This window comes from Sebastes umbrosus, chromosome 2, assembly GCF_015220745.1.
Source record: "Sebastes umbrosus isolate fSebUmb1 chromosome 2, fSebUmb1.pri, whole genome shotgun sequence".
In the NCBI taxonomy this organism is placed as follows: domain Eukaryota; kingdom Metazoa; phylum Chordata; class Actinopteri; order Perciformes; family Sebastidae; genus Sebastes; species Sebastes umbrosus.
Genome location: NC_051270.1, coordinates 8,057,739 through 8,077,617, shown reverse-complemented (window position 1 = coordinate 8,077,617; position 19,879 = coordinate 8,057,739). Strand labels below are relative to the sequence as shown.

General features: G+C 35.1%; 2 long non-coding RNA genes across 2 annotated transcripts; one reads left to right on the top strand and one right to left on the bottom strand.

Annotated features, from left to right (window-relative positions):
- Positions 1-12,364: 12,364 nt before the first annotated feature.
- LOC119500889 lies at positions 12,365-15,241 on the top strand. Its single transcript, XR_005209708.1, has 2 exons — positions 12,365-12,817; positions 14,940-15,241. It is a non-coding gene; the product is annotated as an uncharacterized LOC119500889 (long non-coding RNA).
- A 148-nt stretch (positions 15,242-15,389) lies between these two features.
- On the bottom strand, positions 15,390-19,562 carry LOC119500895. The gene is made up of 2 exons (XR_005209709.1): positions 18,950-19,562; positions 15,390-15,866 (listed from the first exon to the last, which is right to left on the bottom strand). It is a non-coding gene; the product is annotated as an uncharacterized LOC119500895 (long non-coding RNA).
- Between the last annotated feature and the right edge of the window lie 317 nt (positions 19,563-19,879).

The following is a 19,879-nucleotide window of genomic DNA, read 5'->3' as shown; positions in this document are numbered from 1 at the left end:
CTCATTTCTTTAAGACTTCTTCTTGTTCTTCTTTAATGTACTTTAAGTATAGTATTTTAAAAAGTAAAGAAAAAACTAAATAGGTTAGAGCTTTTCTGTTTTTCTGTTTTTGTCTTAGACTTAGAAAAAACTTAGATTTCAGATATCTGGATGAAATGTTGAACATGAAACTATCAAATAAACATTGACAGGGGATATTTTATAAGGTAAAATTGCACAAAGAGACATGTGATATCACAGAGGATTTCTTGTCTGCTGTGTTTGCTGTTGCCTATCACGTATAGCTTTGTTCCCGACAAAGACAGAAAGACGTCGACTTCCTTCTCAGCACTTCATAATCATCAATGATTACTCATGGGTCACAGGAATATTGTCTGCGTGCTGTGACCTTTGACCTCTTGATCTCCTGACTACTGGTTGTTTGTAATCTTGCTGATCTAGGAAACTGGGTGACAGTGGATCAGAGAATCGTTGAAATTCCTCAAGTTTAGCTCGTTTTAATTCAAAAGTTGTGTTTTTCTCTCCAAGGACCACATGGTTCTGAGACATGTGCGGGTGGGGGTTGGGGCTCTGGGTACATGGAGCCCGCAAGCAGCAAGCTGACAATGTGTTGATCTGAAAGCAAAAGGTAATGAAGTGCAGCTTTGCATATTGTCAGCCTAAAACTACAGAAATCAGATACAGCTTGAATTTTCTAAAACATTAACAAGTTGGTGACAGTAAACCGCCTCAGGTGGCTGCAGCCTCGCTTTATAAATAACAAAAGACATAACACTAACTCACATGGAGACTCTTCTGAATATTGATCATAAAGGATTTCAAACAGTTCTGTTCTGAGTTTGAGTCAAAGGTTTAGATTTTCCTTCGGCTTTGATTATTTTCCTAACAAGCAGCCCACATGGTCACAGATATCATGGCTCATTCCTCCATTCACAGGAAGCCATTTGCAGCTATTCATTCTCATATATAGACATATATACATAGACATATATACATAGACGCCGCATTGGCAGTTCAGCCCGTTGCAGCGATACATCAACATGGGCGTCATATTGGACAGGGCAAGACTGGCCTGTAACCCTATAAGTGAACGAGGGAGCTACCGTTTTTCTGGATAAAAAGCACTATAACGTCTACATTTCTCAACCGATTTCAATGAGTCGTTATTATATTAAAGGGTTTATGATCTACATGGAGTAGAAAAATAATAGCTAATAATAATAAACAACAGTTAGGATAGTTAAGCTATAATCGCTGCTAGACGCTCAGGACACGAGTGTGTACAGTATAGGCTTAAATGAACTGAATTACTTATGTGATAGAAAATAATTCAGTTATCAGAAGGAACTGTTAAAACTCACGTTTGTCAAGTATGGCTTTGGTTTATTTTCTTTGGTTAAGGTTAATACTGTACTTACCTTTTTATCCAGAAAATCAGCAGCTACCCCGTTCACTTGTATTTGTTTACAGGCCAGTCTTGCCCTGTCCAATATGGCGCCCACGTTGACGTACGATCCAGGAGTCAATGCGGCGTCTATGTTTATATGTCTATGTTCTCATAGAGCATGAATCTCTCATAAAGGTTGCGATCCATCATATAGTGAGTATGGAGCCCTCATTTGGTTTAGTCAGAGTTCTATTTTATTTATCATTATTAAATTGTGTCTGAAACCTCTCATTGGACTCAGACCTGGATTGGATGAACAAGGTGGTCTGTAAACACATGAGTGTCTTTTTATTCAGAAATCAGCAGGGACAACAATTAAAAGTCAAGCTCCTATAACTCACCATATTTTTTATTTATTTTAAAAGGCAGTATAAAATATAATGACATGCTCTCGCATTTATAAACAATCTGGATTGATCGTTTGACTGATTTGTTTATTTGAGTGTCCTGCACCATTTGGTGTCCAGCCCATATGGGCTTACAAGACACTGGCCAACAACAGCCAGGATGATCAGTCATCACATACGGTTGCACAAATTCAAAGACAGAAAGAAAGAAAATGAGAAAATGTCAGAACATTAAATTTCCCTAAAAGAAAGGGTCTTATCATGATACATACAGTGTTCTTTGTCTTAGTTTCCAAGCATTTTCTACAAATCTCCTCATTAACCTTCCTGTTGTCCTAATTGCCTCAAAATAACATGGATGGTTCCCTACTATGGTCTTTGCAAAAAACAATTAATGACCACTACTTTCAATTAATTATGGGTGTTTTATTCTAATTTATAGCATCTGTGGTCTTCCCGGGTCATTTTTGAGGACCACAGGTGTCATTATGTGCTGCCATTAAAAAAAAAAATGTAAATGGTTTTAAAACAATATTCTAACTAAACTTTTACATATACCCGTCTGTGATAATCCATCAACATTATGTTCCTTCGATAACTATAGTCAAAATAATTAATAATTTCTTCTTTTTTCTTTTTGAATTTATCTTTTGAATTTTCATCACAAACAGACAAAAAAACAAAACAAAAAATTAGCATCTACAGACAGATCCCCACAAACATACCAACCCCACATACAGAATATAAATAAATAAATAAATTAAAAAAAAAATGAAATAATACTACTAATAAAAAAGGCATTTTTAAAAAAAGTCATTTAACTTCTGCTTTTTTAAAATAAAAATTAAGCCAAAATGAGGTTTATTAACCTTAAATTCCCCCAAAAATGTAAAACTTGTGCTAATGAGTTGGAATGAAGTTGGCCAAAAAGGTGTAACACAGAATTGGGTGATGGTCAATTTTTTACCCGGGAAGACAAAAGTTGCATCGTCGATGGGAAGACAAAAGAAGGGTGAAAGACCCAACTCTATAATTATAATCTTCAGACAACCAAAACAGAGTCAGGTTCCTCAATTTAATTTTTTCAATTGATGATTCCTCACGTAACTGTACATAGGGTAATAGAACATAAAATATGGAACTTGTACACCAAATGTAATAAGAAATAAATGGGCCACAACTGTCTGAATTATACTGTTTTATACTGACATGCAGGTGTGACCACCTTGGTATCAGACTGTTATTTGGGTAAATGATACAGTATTTTATAGGAGGCTGGACTCACCTTTCTGCTGCAGCTACTTCTTTAATGAGACATTTGGATTCCTAAATTCTTGTTCAGTGCAGCCTTGAGGGGAAATGTTATGGTCACTTCAGTGAGCAAAGTAAATCAACTCAAATGAGTGCAAACTGAGGTGTTAGTCTACTGAGCTGAATTATAACTGCATTACATTAGTTTACATTCATTCGCAAAGCGAGTCTCTCCATTTAGATGTGTTATGTAATGGGTGGCTGTAATCTGTTATATAATAGCAGAGTAAGTGAAGTGTGCTGTGCTTACATTGGTGGGTTCCAGGATTTGTTTTTATCCCACAGCCCAGAATTGTTCTCTTTAACATCTGTAAAATAGTAAAAAAAAAAAAAAAATTAAAGTTAAAGTAAAACGCTGCTTACATAATGTTAAATTAACCCTTTTCAGTCTGGCTGAGGTCACAGTGGTTGTACTTTATTTTGACACAATTTTCACAATGCTGTTGCAAATAAAGGTAAAAACACCCCGTTAAAAGTCCCTATACGAAGGGATCACATGAGGACACCTGAGGCAGGGAGGATAAACCAAACGCTCCTCCTCTAAAAGGATCCTTCCTCCTCAGGTACAATCAATTTCACTCAATCAGAGGCCCTATAAGCTGCCTTCCTCCTTTTGTTCCTTCTTTTTGACCTACAACATGATGTCTGCGTCCCATAAGTTAATTTACTTCTTTATTGCTTGATTTACCTGTTTATTGCACAATATCTGTTGGTGATAAGTTTGTTTCTCTCTTTGCAGAGCATAAACCACACAGACCCATAAAGGGACCGAAGCAAAGAAATTATAGAAATGTTTCTGGAATAAACTGCACTGCATGAACAGAACCTGCTGCTTACAGTTTCTCATTCTGTTGCTCATATCATTAAGTTCAGTCCGGTACATTCTCCTTAACATGCCCCAGAAATTAATTCATTAATTGGGAGAAAAAAATATAGTTTTGTTCATCCAGTGTTCTGTGCACTAGACCATCACCTTGTTCTTTTCACAAAGGCTTCTCTTGTTGGCCACGTGTGAAGGAATGCATTTCAGAGGCTTAAAAAAACAGTATATGACCTGGTTGACCCAATATAGTTAGAGAATGTGGTTTGGGTTAAGATTTAAGAAAAAAACTGAATGTGTATTTGCAGCTGCGTATCGAATGACTGAAGCGTATTGTTAGAAAACCTCAGATGAATATTTCCTTTGTCAGGATGTCTTTTTTTTTTTTTTTTTTTTTTCCCTCCCTCAGTCCACAACTCATCTGGGATTGTGTGCTTTCCATAACTTGTGGTAAGAACAGTGACACACTGCACAGGGCGTTCAGAACCACACATACAGGACGCTGCAGGGGTAATATGGAGTAATGCAATAACACAGAATATGTTAACATAATGCAGCTTAACTGTCTTTTAGATATCAGTGATGGCCAAACTGATTTTTTTTTAAAAAATTTAAAAAAATTTTATTTGTAGGCTACTGCTTTAGTCAAACACAAACTGAAAATGGGAAATACTACTGCACTTTCTGTGTTCAAGAGACTGTTTCCCAGGTGAGAAAAAAATGCGACTAAAATGTGAAAATAGGGAAAAATGCCAATGTGAAGTCTTAAGATTGCTTGGTTTGTCAGACCAAAAGTCCAAAACACCCAGATATTCAGTGTGCTAAGACTACTAAGAAAATAAAAATTAACTGATTATCAAAATTGTTGTAGCTTCATTTTGTTGATTGATTAATCAGCTATATTCTGATACGACACACAGCAAAACTTGTATGAGCTGTATGTAAGTTGAATATCTGTCTCATACTGTTAATCAGCATGAGGTTAAACATATATGAAAAAGTTGTGGATCATTAGAACCACATTGTATGAATTACTGTAATTATGTGAGGCCCCTCATTAAACAGTTGAACAAACTGATGCTTTTTCTGTATTACAGTATTGAGTAATTTGCAAAATGAAGATGAAGTGAGCTGAATAGAGTCATGGTTTTGTGTATTACACAAGAGGGGGAAAAAAGGCTTGCAATCCTGCAGATGGTCTGTCAGCTCCGTTCAAGCAACCAAATACAAACCTGTGCTTCTCTTTTACCTGCATGTTGCTCTGATAATGAAATTTCCACTTCATCAAGATAAAAGTTTATGAATAAATACTTATTTTCAGAGTTGGTGAGGAGAAGTCATTTCATCCTCATCAGATTGAATCACATTCTGTCATAAATGGTTTGAACTGCCGGTGTGCTCGCTGTTCCTCTCTGCTGAGGATATTTTTGGCTCTCCGATGTGGCAAACACAGAGATGCACAGAGAAAGAGAGAGAGAGAGTGATGGCTGTCAGAGGGAGAGAGAGAGGCTCACACAACTCCCCCGGCAGGCAGTGTGTGAGATCTGGGGCCCCAGGGCCCTTTGGATGGCTCACGCTGAATGGCTGCCCTGGCGAGGTGACCAGGCTCATTGAGAACAGGTTACGAGGGGAAGGGAATGCTTTTGCTCTGCGTTTGGCCCCCTGACCCACTGTCCAACGTCTGCCTTGGCAGCTTTGAAACCCAACATATTTATTTGCAGCGCTCTGAAGGGAGAGGGCGGAGCGGCTGTCAGAATAAAGTCATCGTCCTGCTGACAGCTTCATCTGCCGTTGAAGGGCAGCTATGACAGGCGCACAATGTCGCTGCGTCGGCCAGCCCTGGGCGAAGGACTGTCATCTGTGGACACGCTGGGAATCTTGCAACCATGCCCCCTCCCTCCCCTCTACCAAGATCCCTTGATACGCCAGAATTATTTCTCTGGCCCTGTTAGAAATGTTTTTCATCTCCATGTACAAGATGTCAACTGCGGGTAACATGTGGGAACTCTCCATTGGTTAGATGTAGGGTCCATGCTTTTGTTGGTTTTATCATTATGAAGGAGAGAAAAGATCAAACAGAAATGTATGTATAAGCCATGCCTAAATACATAAAAATACATGTAAATAGTTATAAATATATATCTATTGCAAATTAACCAATGTTCCCTCTATGCTGATATTTGTTTTGTGAGCTTTATCTGATAATTCAATACCAATTAGAGTAAATCAATCTGTCACACTGACCAAATAACATCTTGACCTATTAGTTGAAATGAGCTGGTTTCTAAATGTTGGTTGGCTACACACCGAGGAACCTTGACCAAAAAGTCACACAAAGATACAAACAATAACAATATAATGTGAGATTTCAGTTGAAAATCTGCATTACTTTTTTTTAATGTGCAACCCATCTTTCTTTAATTAGATTCATTTTTTATTTTGGTGGCTAATTAGATGCACATTGCCTTGAAGTTGCATGGAGAGACTATAAAATGTATAAACGGAGAAATAAACTGAGAGCAACGCGACCTCCGTGTACAGGCCCTGTACAGGTAATTGCCTTAGCGATGCTCCGGGAGGCGAAGCAGCGGTGCTGCGACCAGCTGGCGCCATGCTAATATGCACGGGGCTCCCAGCATCCTTTCCTATCAATAAGTCATTATCTGAGCCGTGCCACTGAAGGGCATCCTACAGGCCTCTGCAGCTCAGACAAAGAGGATGGAGGGAATGCTGGAATGTTGCCCATGTATGAGGTGTTAATCATGCCACATTGACGCACGAACGCTGAATTTAGGGCCCCTCGGTCACCTTTACAGGTTCAGTTTGATTTACTCACTAAACGATCTAAACACTGTCGCTATAATCTAGATGATTGAAGCTCTGTGATGATAAAAATGCTGACACATTCATCTGAGGTGATTCTGAATAGTGCACTCACAGAAATAAGCTCATTATATGTATAAGCATATTTCGCTGAACCTTTTTGCCTCCGTGACGGCCCTATCTGGTGGAGGTTGTTGGGGTCGTATGCAGACACTACTCAGGGCTGAAAAAAGTACTTATCTCCTTAGATATTATTCTTGATCTATAATTAATATTCTGCTAAAAAATACGCAATATAATTGAACATCAAAGGTAATGCGGTAAAGGACAAGGCTCTGTGTTGTAAAGATAAGAAATACAACATTATGTATCATAAAGTATCTGGTGTAGCAAATTAAATAGCATTTCAAATATTTTTCGAAAACCAGCATTTTTATGGAAAGCATAGCAACTAATGTCATAATTTGTTATTTACTAGATTGATATAAATGTATATAAATGCAGGATAAAGCATTTGACGTTATTCATCTAGTTATTATTTTGGTTGTAGAAGTTAATTATTTCTCTTCCCACTTCTGAAACCAAATATATGCTCTCGATCCAGGAAGTCCAGTTTGTGCAATACATGCATGACTTTGAAGGGTTATCAGACACCAAAACACTTCACAGTAGTTAACAATACTATGAGGCAGGATTTTACAACTCTGGGAAGTTACCTTTTGTTTTATCTTCCATCTCTACGATCACCAGATAAAGAGTAAAATTACCCCGTTCAAGTTACGACATTATCTAGCATGAATAGGGCTTGCACGTGTTTGATTGGCCAGTGCAGCGTGTTGGCGGATGACACTGCATTGCTTCGCGACAAATGTTAAGCCAGGGTCAACTTCTCTGCAGGAAAACCCTGTGTGTGGTTGACAGTGTCCTCCGCGTTGCGGTGCCAGTTTGGTAGTGTCAGTGAAATAAATAACAACCTTTTCGACTGACACAGTCTGGCCTAAGTGAGGAAGAACGTATAGATGAATGTTGCAGCACACTGCATCCTACATGGGCATAGAGAAAGGGACTTTTTCTAGAAGTGGGGGCGACTTAGATAGATAGATAGATAGATAGACAGATAGATAGATAGATAGATAGATAGATAGATGTACTTTATTGATCCCATATTGGAAATTTATTTCAGCAAATAAACAGTAAATATACATATCAACACGAGCTAAATACTGTATCTATAGTATACACAATGTAAAGAGTATATTCATTTTGATTTGGTTTTTGGATCCATTCCTTAAATACTCTTGTCCCTAATGACGTTAATGTTGATTTTTAATTTAAAACCCTTTCTCTGACTTTGTGTAGAGTTTATTGTCTATAAGTGCATAGATACCTATAACTATCTTCCCTCTATCTCTGTCCTTCCCTTTTTTCTTTGTATTTCTATAATGAATTGTTTCCTCCATGTAATTCTTTTCTATATTAAACTGTTTTTTCCATATAAAAATGTTTTTTTTCCTAAAATATTTCAGATATGTTATTTCTAACATGTTCATTCTAAATTAACTTATTATGTCCATATATTATGAGTTCTCCTCTTTTAGAAACCAGTCGGAGCCAGGGGTGCTTTGCTTATTCCTTAAAATAGTATCTGCAATGTCTCTCCTAATATTAATTGTCTTTATAAAGCTGTATTAAAGACACTTAGCTTTTTATTTTTATATGGAGACTATTTTGATACATTGTATAACCTAACCCTTTATCTAATAACCCATGATAACCCATAACCCTTTATCTAATAACCCATAATAACCCATAACCCTTTATCTAATAACCCATGATAACCCATAACCCTTTATCTAATGTATTGTATTGTATCTTATGTTTAGCTGTTTTTTTATATTTGCGTGGAGATGTTCTTGGATATACTGCACAAACTAAGCTTTTGATCAAACTGATTTTCTAATGTGGCTTTTAAATGACATATGAATCAGGTAGCTACTTACTCCTCATACATTAAATGTAAATACTTCAGGACACTCTTGCCCGTGATAAAGTACACCTGTGACCTATCCCCTATTTAATGTCTGTGGAACTATTTTGTCTCTCACTACCCTGATGAAGACTGTCATGTCGAAACGTTGGCAAATTATTAAATCATTTTTTGCATCGTGGCAACGAGTGTGTGACTATCTTTCTTCACACCTGCACTCAACATGCTCTAAAAATTGCTGGAAAATAAAAAAAAACTGAGAGAAAGACAAGAGTCAACAGTGTCCAACTTCTCCTTCTTAGTGTCATTAATCGCCCCCCATATTCCTCCCCAATATCACCGCTAAATCTCTTAACACCATCAGCTCAGATTACCGTGAACAATAACAGAAGAAAGCTTGTTAATGGTGAACATAATTGTCCCAGACAAAAGGCCAAACACCGCAAATCACACTTTACAGCAGGAGCGAGCAGAAGGCGACGTCTGGGCTGCAGCCAGTGAGGAGGGAGAGATATTTCACTGCAGATATCCATCTAACGCCTGAATCACATTTCATTACTGGGTCACCCATTAAACAGAAAGACGGACTCCAAAAGCTCCACTTTAACAGCCTTATACCCAACATGACATTGTCATAACATGGGCAACATAGTGGCTATGTATGTGTGTGTTTATTAGGAGAACATTAAAGCAGCAGTGGGTAGAAATGGAGCAAATATTATGTTATTTTTATTAAACGGTCACTATATCCTGACAGTAGTGCATGAGACAGGTAATCTCAGTGCTGGTGTCCTCCGGTGCTCCAAAGGGCATCTGCAAGATTTCACAGACCAGAGGAAAACAACCAATCAGAGCCGAGCTGGAGTCTCTGAGCAGCTGTCAGTCACTCGCGAAGTGCGATCAAACGATCAAACTAGGCAGCGCCGATCAAATATGAATCAATATTCTGTTACTGTAATGCCTATTTCTCACCTCAAATGTTTTCAGAAACCTCTTGTAGTGTACTGTTTAGCTCAAGTTTGTGACCCGGCAGCCATGTTGAGATCAGTTGAGGATATACCAAGCACCGCCCACCACCCAGAGCAAACTTTCTCATTTTAAACATTACACTACAAGATGTTTCTAAAAACATGTGATACGAGAAATAAGCATTACAGTAACAGGATATTGATTCATATTTGATCAGCGCTGCCTAGTTTGACCGTTTGATCGCAGTTCGCGAGGGATCGACAGCTGCCTCCGTTGAACGAACAACCAATAGGAACGCTCTCTCTCTCTCTGAAATGACCTGTGATTGGTCAAAGTCTCCTGTCACGGGCTAGACTTTTAAAGCCTGAAAACAGAGCCAAGAGGAGGTGCAGAAGTCTAGTTTTCTCTCAGAACACTTGAATTACAATATACTGAAAGGTTATTATGGAATTTCTGCCCAATGATGCCAAAAATATTCTGCCTACTGTTGCTTTAAGACAGTGTATATAAGCATGTGCATGGATAAAAACCTAATGAAATATATTCAAATTCAAGATATAGATGACAAGCAAAGCAACGGTCAGAAAGGCTGTGTACAAGAATGGTTTTCACTTATTTTGAGGGATCTCCTGTGGTGTCCCTACTGGTGTGTGTACTAGTGTTTTTCATTAGGTACATTACATTCGGCACCACAACAAATAACTCCAGCCTGTGGAGATGTTAAATGAGGTAGACAAGGCTTAAATCCTCCACTGCGTTGATAACTGGCTCACCACTCTCTCTCTCTTTCTAACACACTGCTGCGAGGAGGAGGGTTAACTATCAGCCATAATGTGTAACTGAAGATCAGCTTCCCCCTCCGGCTTCACTCCACACACCCCCACACCCCTCCTGCTGCACCGTCCACCCCCATCCCTCCCCTGCCAGCATCCCCTGATGCTGTTGTTGGGGTGGTCTCTACTTCTGCTGTCACCAAGCCTCCGGTCTTTCAGCCGTCCTGCTCCCCTCCCTGCTTTTTTTTTTACCGCCACTCTCTTAGGCGTCACAAGATTACTGAAGCAGTGCTGACATCTCTATCAGCCTGACCTAACACTCTGCCCTTTCCCTCCCTCCCTCCCTCCCTCCGTCTCCTCTCCTCCTCCTCCTGCACTGCAGGATCCATCACACTCTGGCCTCTCGCTCCTACACATAAAAAATTAAATTAAAGGGGAAAAAAAAATACAAGTTTTTCTTCTCCAGCAGGCAGCACATGAAATAAATACTTTACTGCCTCCAGCCCTAGACCGTAGTTTAGACAAGACTGCTCTAAGTTTCTCTTTCTCAACTCAGAGAAACATTTCCAGCAGGTATTTCCAGGACATCCCAGTTGGTTAACGTGTTATATACTATGTAGCTATGGTGTGTTTAAACCTAAACAGGCACCTTTAACTCATGCTCATTCCCACCCATTCATCCATTTCTTCTACTGTCAGTTGTGCAGTACAGTAGAAATGAAAATATCCTTTTGATTAGGGGTGCACCGTTACGACTTTTTCAGTCCCGATAGCGATAGCGATACCTGGGCTTTTTTAGTATCTGCAGATAACGAGTACCGATCCGATACCAGTGTTTAATTAACAAGCTGTATGCCTCACTGTGTGGAAGTGACTGGGATCATTCTTTTATGTGTAAGGCAACATCAGGCTTGACTTAAACATTGCTTTCCTGACTTTGTAAAACAAAATGCAACAAATGAATAGATTTAAATTTAGTGAATTGTTGTTTATTATTAAAATAATAAATCGCACATCAGCAACTTGGCAAAGATGAACAGGAATTACAATTCAGGTGTATTGCAGCAACAAATTGATCAAATCGTAGACAGGAATTCAAATTCCAGTATATAATATATATAGTATACAAACATAAATTTAATTTAATAGATCGGCTCCATTATCAACGATAACCGATCCAGCTATTTGAGTCAGTATCGGCCCGATATCCTATCCGGTATCGGTGCATGCCTTCTTTTGATACTCAACAAATCCACAGAACAATTCCTCAGAATTCTTGTTTTTAAATGTGTTTTAGCTAAGCTACGTCCTTTAACCACAAGGTTGCCGGCTCGATCCCCGTCTATACCGATACCGGATTGGATATCCTGATACTGAAATAGCTGGATCGATTATCTGTGTCAATGGGGCTGATCTATTCTATTAAATTATATGTTTATAGACTATACACATTATATACTGTAATTTGAATTCCTGTTTAAGTTTTGACTAATTTGTTGCTGCATTAAAAAAGGTTTACACCTGAATTGTAATTCCTGTTAATTTTGAAGATTTTTTTGCCAAGTTGTTGGTGTACTATTTATTATTTTAATAACGAATAACAATTCAGTAAATTTATATTGATGTATTTTTTTTTGTCACATTTCATTTTCGGCCGATACCGAGTACCGATCCGATACCCAATCGCTATCGGTATCAGGCCTATCAAAAAGAGCAACACAAAACACAATTATAAATTTCAAAGGTTTATATAGACGTGGTGAGGAGTTAAAACCAAAAACCTGGCCTGCTTATTTTTTTTTATCAGAGACAGAGCATCTTTACTTTCACATCCTATCTTTGATGTCATGATGCAATGTCAAAATCTCTTGTTCCTGATTGGCTGAGGGGGACCGGAAGTAAACGATATCAAGACCATGTATGGAGTGATCTGATGCGAGGATGTGTGAGAGCGGTTCGTTAGCTCCATGGTTAGCTCTCTCTCGTGTGAAAAACGGAGATAATCTCTACATATTCAATACGTATTTTTGCTGTTAACGCGTCAGGATACGATTATTTAAGCGGCGAAACGCAGTGAGTTGCATTTGCTGAGTTTTCAGCTAAGCTAACTGTCACGCTACCGCCAAGCTAGCGTCATTAGCTTGGATGCTAACAGCCAAGCTAGCGTCTCGACATTGGCCTTCATTAGCTTTGTTGCTAACGGCAACGCTACAGCCGCGCGACCGCACGTGGGCGTTGAACTTCAGTGCTAACCTTCAGCTAGGAGCCTGGAGAGCAAACCAGTCCTGACACTAAAGGATGACAGGAAACCAGACCAGAGAGCTCATTGTGGGTGACCAGGTAAAAAGCCCAGCTGCACCTCTGGCCTCGAGGGAGGAGAGACTTTTCTCATATTTTTAGTTATATTGTGAAAAAGTGATAATATAGTATGTCGTAAAAGAGTCATAGTATAACATGCAGAAAAAGTCATAGTATAGAATGTCTACAAATGTCATAGTATAGTATGTCTTAAAAAGTCAGTAAAGTAGGTCATAAAAACCTCATCTGGTATGTATTAAAAACAGCATGGTATGTCACAAAGTCATAAAAAAGATATAGTATAGTATGTAAAAAAAGTCATAATACAGTATGTCAAAAAACGTCAGTATGTCAAAAAAGTCAATTACTGTATGTCAAGTCATAAAGTAATATTAAAGAAAACAATTTAAAAAACTCATAAAAAAGCCATAGTATGTCTCAAAAAAGTCATAGTATAGTATGTCTGAAAAAAATCATTTAATATGTCAAGAGTCATAAAATAGCTATGGTATGTCTTAAAAAAAGTCATTGTATAGTATGTAAAAAAAGTCATAATACAGTATGTCGAAAAAAAGTCAGTATGTCAAAAAAGTAAATTACTGTACGTCAAGTCATAAAAGTAATATTAAAGAAAACAATTTAAAAAAACTCAAAGAAAAAGCCACAGTATGTCTCAAAAAAGTCATGAGATTGCCATAGTATAATTATCTAAAAAGTCATAGTATAGTATGTCGAAAAATTCTTATTTAAAAAAAAAGTCATATAGTATGTCAAAAATATTCATGAAAAAAAGTCCTAATATAGCATGTCGAAAGTCTTACTGATAAAAGTCATAGTATAGTACATCGAAAAAAAAAATACTATATTATGTTGAAAAAATGTATTGTCGAAAATATTCATGAAAAAGTCAGTATAGTATGTTGAAAATTGTCATGAAAAAAAGTCATAGTATAATAAGTCGAAAAATTCTTATTTAAAAAAAGTCATAATATAGCATGTCGAAATTTTACTGATAAAAGTCATAGTATAGTACGTCGGAAAAAAAAATACTACATTATGACGAAAAAATGCATTGTCAAAAATATTCATAAAAAAAGTCATAGTATAGTATGTCGAAAATTGTCATGAAAAAAAGTCAAAGTATAGTATATCGAAAATATTCATGAAAAAGTCATAGTATAGCATGTCGAAAAATTTTATGAAAAAATTTCATGAAAAAAACTCATTGTATAGTATGTCAGAAAAAAAAAAGTCAGTATAGAATTTGAAAAAAAAGTATAGTATTTCGAAAAAAGTCATAGTATAGTTTATCGGAAAAAAAGTCATACTATAGTATGTCGAAAATGTTCATGAAAAAAAGTCATAGTATAGTATGTCGAAAGAAGTCAGTGTAGTATTTCGAAAAAAGTCATAGTACAGTATGTCGAAAAAATTACAATATAGTATGTCGAAAAAAGTCACAGTATAGTATTTGTAAAATGTCATAAAATAGCCATAGTATGTCTAAAAAGTAATTGTATAGTATGTCGGAAAAAAAGTGATTTTATAGTATGTCAAGTCATAAACAAGGCATATTATTTCTAAAAATGTCATAAAATAGCGATTGTATGTCTGAAAAAGTCGTAGTATAGTATATCGGAAAAAAAGCCATAGTGTAGTATGTCGAAAAAATTCATTAAAAAGTTGTAGTATAGTGTGTCAAGTCACATTTATAGTTTGTTAAATATTTAAAATAGTCATAGTGTTGTATGTTGGAAAGAAGTAATAATATAGTCTGTCGTAAAAGGTAATTAGTATATGTCGAAAAAATTCTCTAAGTATGTCGAAAAAAGTCATAAAAATCTGTTATGTCAAGTCATAAAAAAATCATAGCATAGAATGCCAAAAAAGTCATAGTACAGTATGTCGAAAAAAAGTCATTAAAAAGTATAGAATGGTGTAAAAAATGAAAGTGTAGTATTTCATTACAGATTTCACAAAATAATCCTAACATTTTACACTCTCCCTGTGCACCCATCAATCACATGCTGGCTTCTTAGATTGGTACTTAACCAGGAACACTTTTAGAACCTCTTCTGTAGTAGTAATAGTAGTAGTAGGCACACATACTGTATGTGAACGTAATGCAAATTCTTGTTTCATCCTTGCCTTCTTTTCTCCCCAGATGAATGCAGAGTTATGGACCAAAATTGAAGACGATGGAATTGAATCAAATTTGTGAATTCATTCAGCAGTCAAGAAAAAGCTCAACTTCTAATTTAACTTTTAATTTTTACTTTGAAGCTCTCTGATTGGTTGATTATTACAGAATTTTCTCTGTGGGACTTGTAGTTTTTAAACACAAATGTCTGACATATTGTACTGAGGATTTAACTCAAGAGTTTTGTGTTTATTCAAGTGTTGAAAATATACTGTCACCTGATGTTAATATCTATAAACATATATTTTTCAACTGAACTGATAAGTAATACCATTACATTCATTTAGCTGAAGATTTTATCCAAGCGACTTCCAATAAGTGCATTCAACCATGTGGATATAACCCCAAAATTACAAGAATCATGCAAGTACATCAACTGCTTCAAGTGCTACATTTGACAACAACAAGAGACAGAGATTTCTTTTTTATTATTATACATGAATTCATGGGCCAAGGTGCAGACAGAACAGATGGGATCTCAGTCTGTGACGGAAGTTGTTGTTCTGCTGTCCTGATGTCAACGGGGAGCTCAGGTTGCAGCAATAATAATAATTAACTTTATTAATATAGCACTTTTCTTAACAAGTTTACAAAATGTTTTTTCAGAAGAAACAGCAGATAAAACAAATGTTAAGAGAAGAACTCAAATAGGCTACTAATTGTCAGATAAATTAGCTCAAAGTCATAGAAGACTGGAGGTTGTCGATTATGTGAGCTTTATTTTTTATTTAATTTTGAGGTCTAACATCCAAATTGAAGAAGACGAATGCACAAAGAGAATAGCACTAAGTGGGTGTGGCATGGTTGGTTAGTTTCCGGTTTGGAAGGCGCCATCTGTTTGAAAGAAGGTCTGAGGTCAGCCTCAGTTTTCTCTGGAAAATCTGCACTCATCTAGGGAGAAAAGAAGAGAAGGACAACATAAGAATTTACACAACACATTCACAAACATCTGTGCCTACTACTACGACTTCTAAAACTAAAACATCAAATACAATAGCCACTACAACAGGCTTTCCCAAAGTTTTGATGAGTGCCAATTTAGGGAGCCAATATAATTGAGGTTTTTTTTTTCGACATACTATACCATCACTTTTTTTTTTTTCGACATACTATTCTATGACTTATTTTTTAGACATACTATACTATGACTTTTTTTTCCAACATACTATACTTTGACTTTTTTTTTTTTCAACATACTATTCTGAATTTTTTCAACATACTATACTATGAATTTTTTATCAACAGTATGATATGACTTTTTCGACATACTAAACAATTACTTTTTTCTTTCGACATACTATACTTCAAATTTTTCAACATACTATGACGTTTTTTATTTTTTTGACATAATATTCTTTGACTTTTTTTTCGACATACTTTTCTGAATTTTTTCGATATACTATACTATGACTTTTTTTGACATACTGTACTATCACTTTTTAATTTTTTCGACATACTATATGACTAATTTTTTCGACATACTATTATGAATTTTTTTCAACATACTATTGTATGAATTTTTTATCGACAAACTATACTATGACTTTTTTCCAACATAATATACTGACTTTTTTTTATTGACATACTATTCTAAATTTTTTGGACATACTATACTATGAATTTTTAGAAAATATTCAACATAATATACTTTTTTTTTTCGAGATACTATACGATTTCTTTTTTTTGTACATACTATACTGACTTTTTTTTTGACATACTATTATGAATTTTTTGAGATACTATACTATGACTTTTTAAAAAAAAATTCGACATACTGTACTATGACTTTTTAAATTTTTTCGACATACTATACTGTGACTTTTTTTCGACATACTATGACTTTTTTTCGACATACTATACTAAGATTTTTTTTAATTTTTTCGACATACTATACTATGAATTTTTTCAACATACTATACTATGACTTTTTTTTTTTTCGACATACTATTCTATGATTTTTTTATTTTTTCAACATAATATACTATGATTTTTTTTTATTTTTTCAACATACTATACTATGACTTTTTTTTCGACATACTATACTATGATTTTTTTTATTTTTTTGACATACTATACTATGATTTATTTTATTTTTTCGAGATACTATATGACTGTTTTTCGAAATACTATACTATTTATTTTTTTTCGAACTTACTATTCAGATTTCTTTTGACACTATACTATGACTTTTTAGAAAATTTTCGACATACAGACATGCTATACTGTGACTTTTTTTATTTTTCGACATACTATACTATGAGTTTTTGATTTTTTTGACATACTACACTATGATTTTTTTTCGACATACTATACTATGATTTTTTTTTGACAAACTATATTGACTATTTTTCAACATACTACACTGTCTTTTTTTTATTTTTTCAACATACAACATGACTTTTGAAAAAATGGCATACTAAACTATGACTTTTTTTATTTTTTCGACATACTATACTATGATTCATTTTATTTTTTTGACATACTATACTATGATTTATTTTATTTTTTCAAAAAACTACTATGAGTTGTTTTTTTCGACATACTAAACAATGACTTATTTTGACATACTATACTAACACTTTTTTATTTTTTTTCTACATACTATACTATCACTTTTTAAAAAAATTTCTACATACTATTCAAAAAAAAAAAGAAAAGTCATGGTATAGTCGGTTGAAAAAATAAAACAAAATCACAGTATAGTATGTCCAAAAAAGTCATGACAAACTATGTCGAAACTTCTTTTAAGTCATAGTATAGTATGTCCAAAAAGTCAGAATAGTATGTCAGAAAAAAAAAAAAACATAGTACTATGTCGAAAAAATAAAAGTCATAGTATAGTATGCCGAGAAAAGAAAGTCATAGTATAGTCAGTCGAAATAATAAAACAAAATCATAGTACAGTGTGTCGAAAAAAGTCATAACAAAACTATGTCGAAACGTTTTTTAAGTCACAGTATTCTATGTCAAAAAATTCAGAATAGTATGTCAAAAAACTTAAAAAGTCGTAGTATAGTACGTCAAAAAAAGTCAGAATAGTATGTCGGAAAAATTAAAAAATCATAGTACATTATGTCGAAAGAAGTCACAGCAAACTATGTCAAAACTTTTTTTAAGTCATAGTATAACGTGCTGAAAATGTTTCAAAAACTCATAGTATAGTATGTGGAAAAAATAAACAAAGTCAAAGTATAGTATGTGGAAAAAATAAACAAAGTCAAAGTATAGTATGTCGAAAAAATAAACAAAGTCAAAGTATAGTATGTCGAAAAAATAAAAAAAGTCATAGTATAGTATGTCGAAAAAAAGTCATAGCATAGTATGTTGAAAAAAGTCAAAGCAAACTATATCAAAACTTTTTTTAAGTCATAGTATAGTGTGCCGAAAAAGTTTCAAAAAGGCATAGTGTAGTATGTCAAAAAAAGTCAGAATAGTATGTCGGAAAAATAAAAAAAAAGTCATAGTAAAGTATGCCGGAAAAAAAAGTCATAGTATAGTCGATCGAAAAAAATAAAACAAAATCATAGTATGTCAAAAAACTAAAAAAAAAATCAGTATAGTATGTCAAAAATGTCATAGCAAACTATGTCGAAACTTTTTTTAAGTCATAGTATAGTGTGCCGAAAATTTTTCAAAAAGTCAAAGTACAGTATTTTGAAAAAATAAACAAAGTCAAAGTATAGTATGTTATATAGTATTTTAAATACTATTCTATGGTTTTTTTGACACAATATACTATCACTTTTTTTCGACATACTATAGTATCAGTTTTTTTCGATATACTATACTATCACTTTTTTTGACATACAATCCTATGGCTTTTTTTTTAACATACTGTACTATGATTTTTTTTCCCGAAATGCTACTCTATGAGTTTTCTTTCGACATACTATACTTTGACTTTCATTCACATATAAAATTCATGTCATTTCCATGTACAGGTGGTAGTGTGATTGAGGTCCACCTCTCCTCACCTTCATGCCTTCATCTCAAGCCAGTCTGCTGTTCCTCCCCCCACACCTTGTGTCTTTTCTCTGAGAACAAACAAAGAAGACAAATGAGCTCCTTGAATGGGCTATAATGTCTGTAATTACACTGGCCCAATGAAATAATAGCCACACATCATACAGATGTCTTTTGAAGTTTTATGTCATCTCTCTCTTTTCTTCAGGGAACACTGTGAAAACTACAAGAAAATAAATAAACATCTCTCAGTCATTTTAAAGTCTCTTAAGCTATCCGTTGGTAAACAGGTCCAAACAAGCTAGCACAACAGAAGTGTGATGAAACCTGCCCAATACTCATTTTTACTGAGCAGATATTGAACGCACCATAATATTTTAGGTTGGAGCGGGCTCAGCTTTAAAGCTAGAGTGAAGCTTTTTTTTTTTTCATATGAAACCTAATGAATCCATTTTTACCAACCATGTCATACGCAAAAGAGGTCAAATAATGCTCCTAACTTACGATAAATTTTGGCGAGGAAAATCTGTCATGACCATTTTCAAAGGGGTTCCTTGACCTCTGACCTCAAGATATGTGAATGAAAATGGGTTCTATGGGTACCCACGAGTTTCCCCTTTACAGACATGCCCACTTTATGATAATCACATGCAGTTTGGGGCAAGTCATAGTCAAGTCAGCACACTGACACACTGACAGCTGTTGTTGCCTGTTGGGCTTCAGTTTGCCATGTTATGATTTGAACATGTTTTTTTATGCTAAATGTAGTACCTGTGAGGGTTTCTGGACAATATTTGTCATTGTTTTGTGTTGTTAATTGGTTTCCAATAATAAATGTATACATACATTTGCATAAAGTAAGCATGCAGGAATTAAATTACTTTATGTTTTTTTACACGCATTTTGAAAATATGGCTTACTTTTAGACCACCAGTGTGACA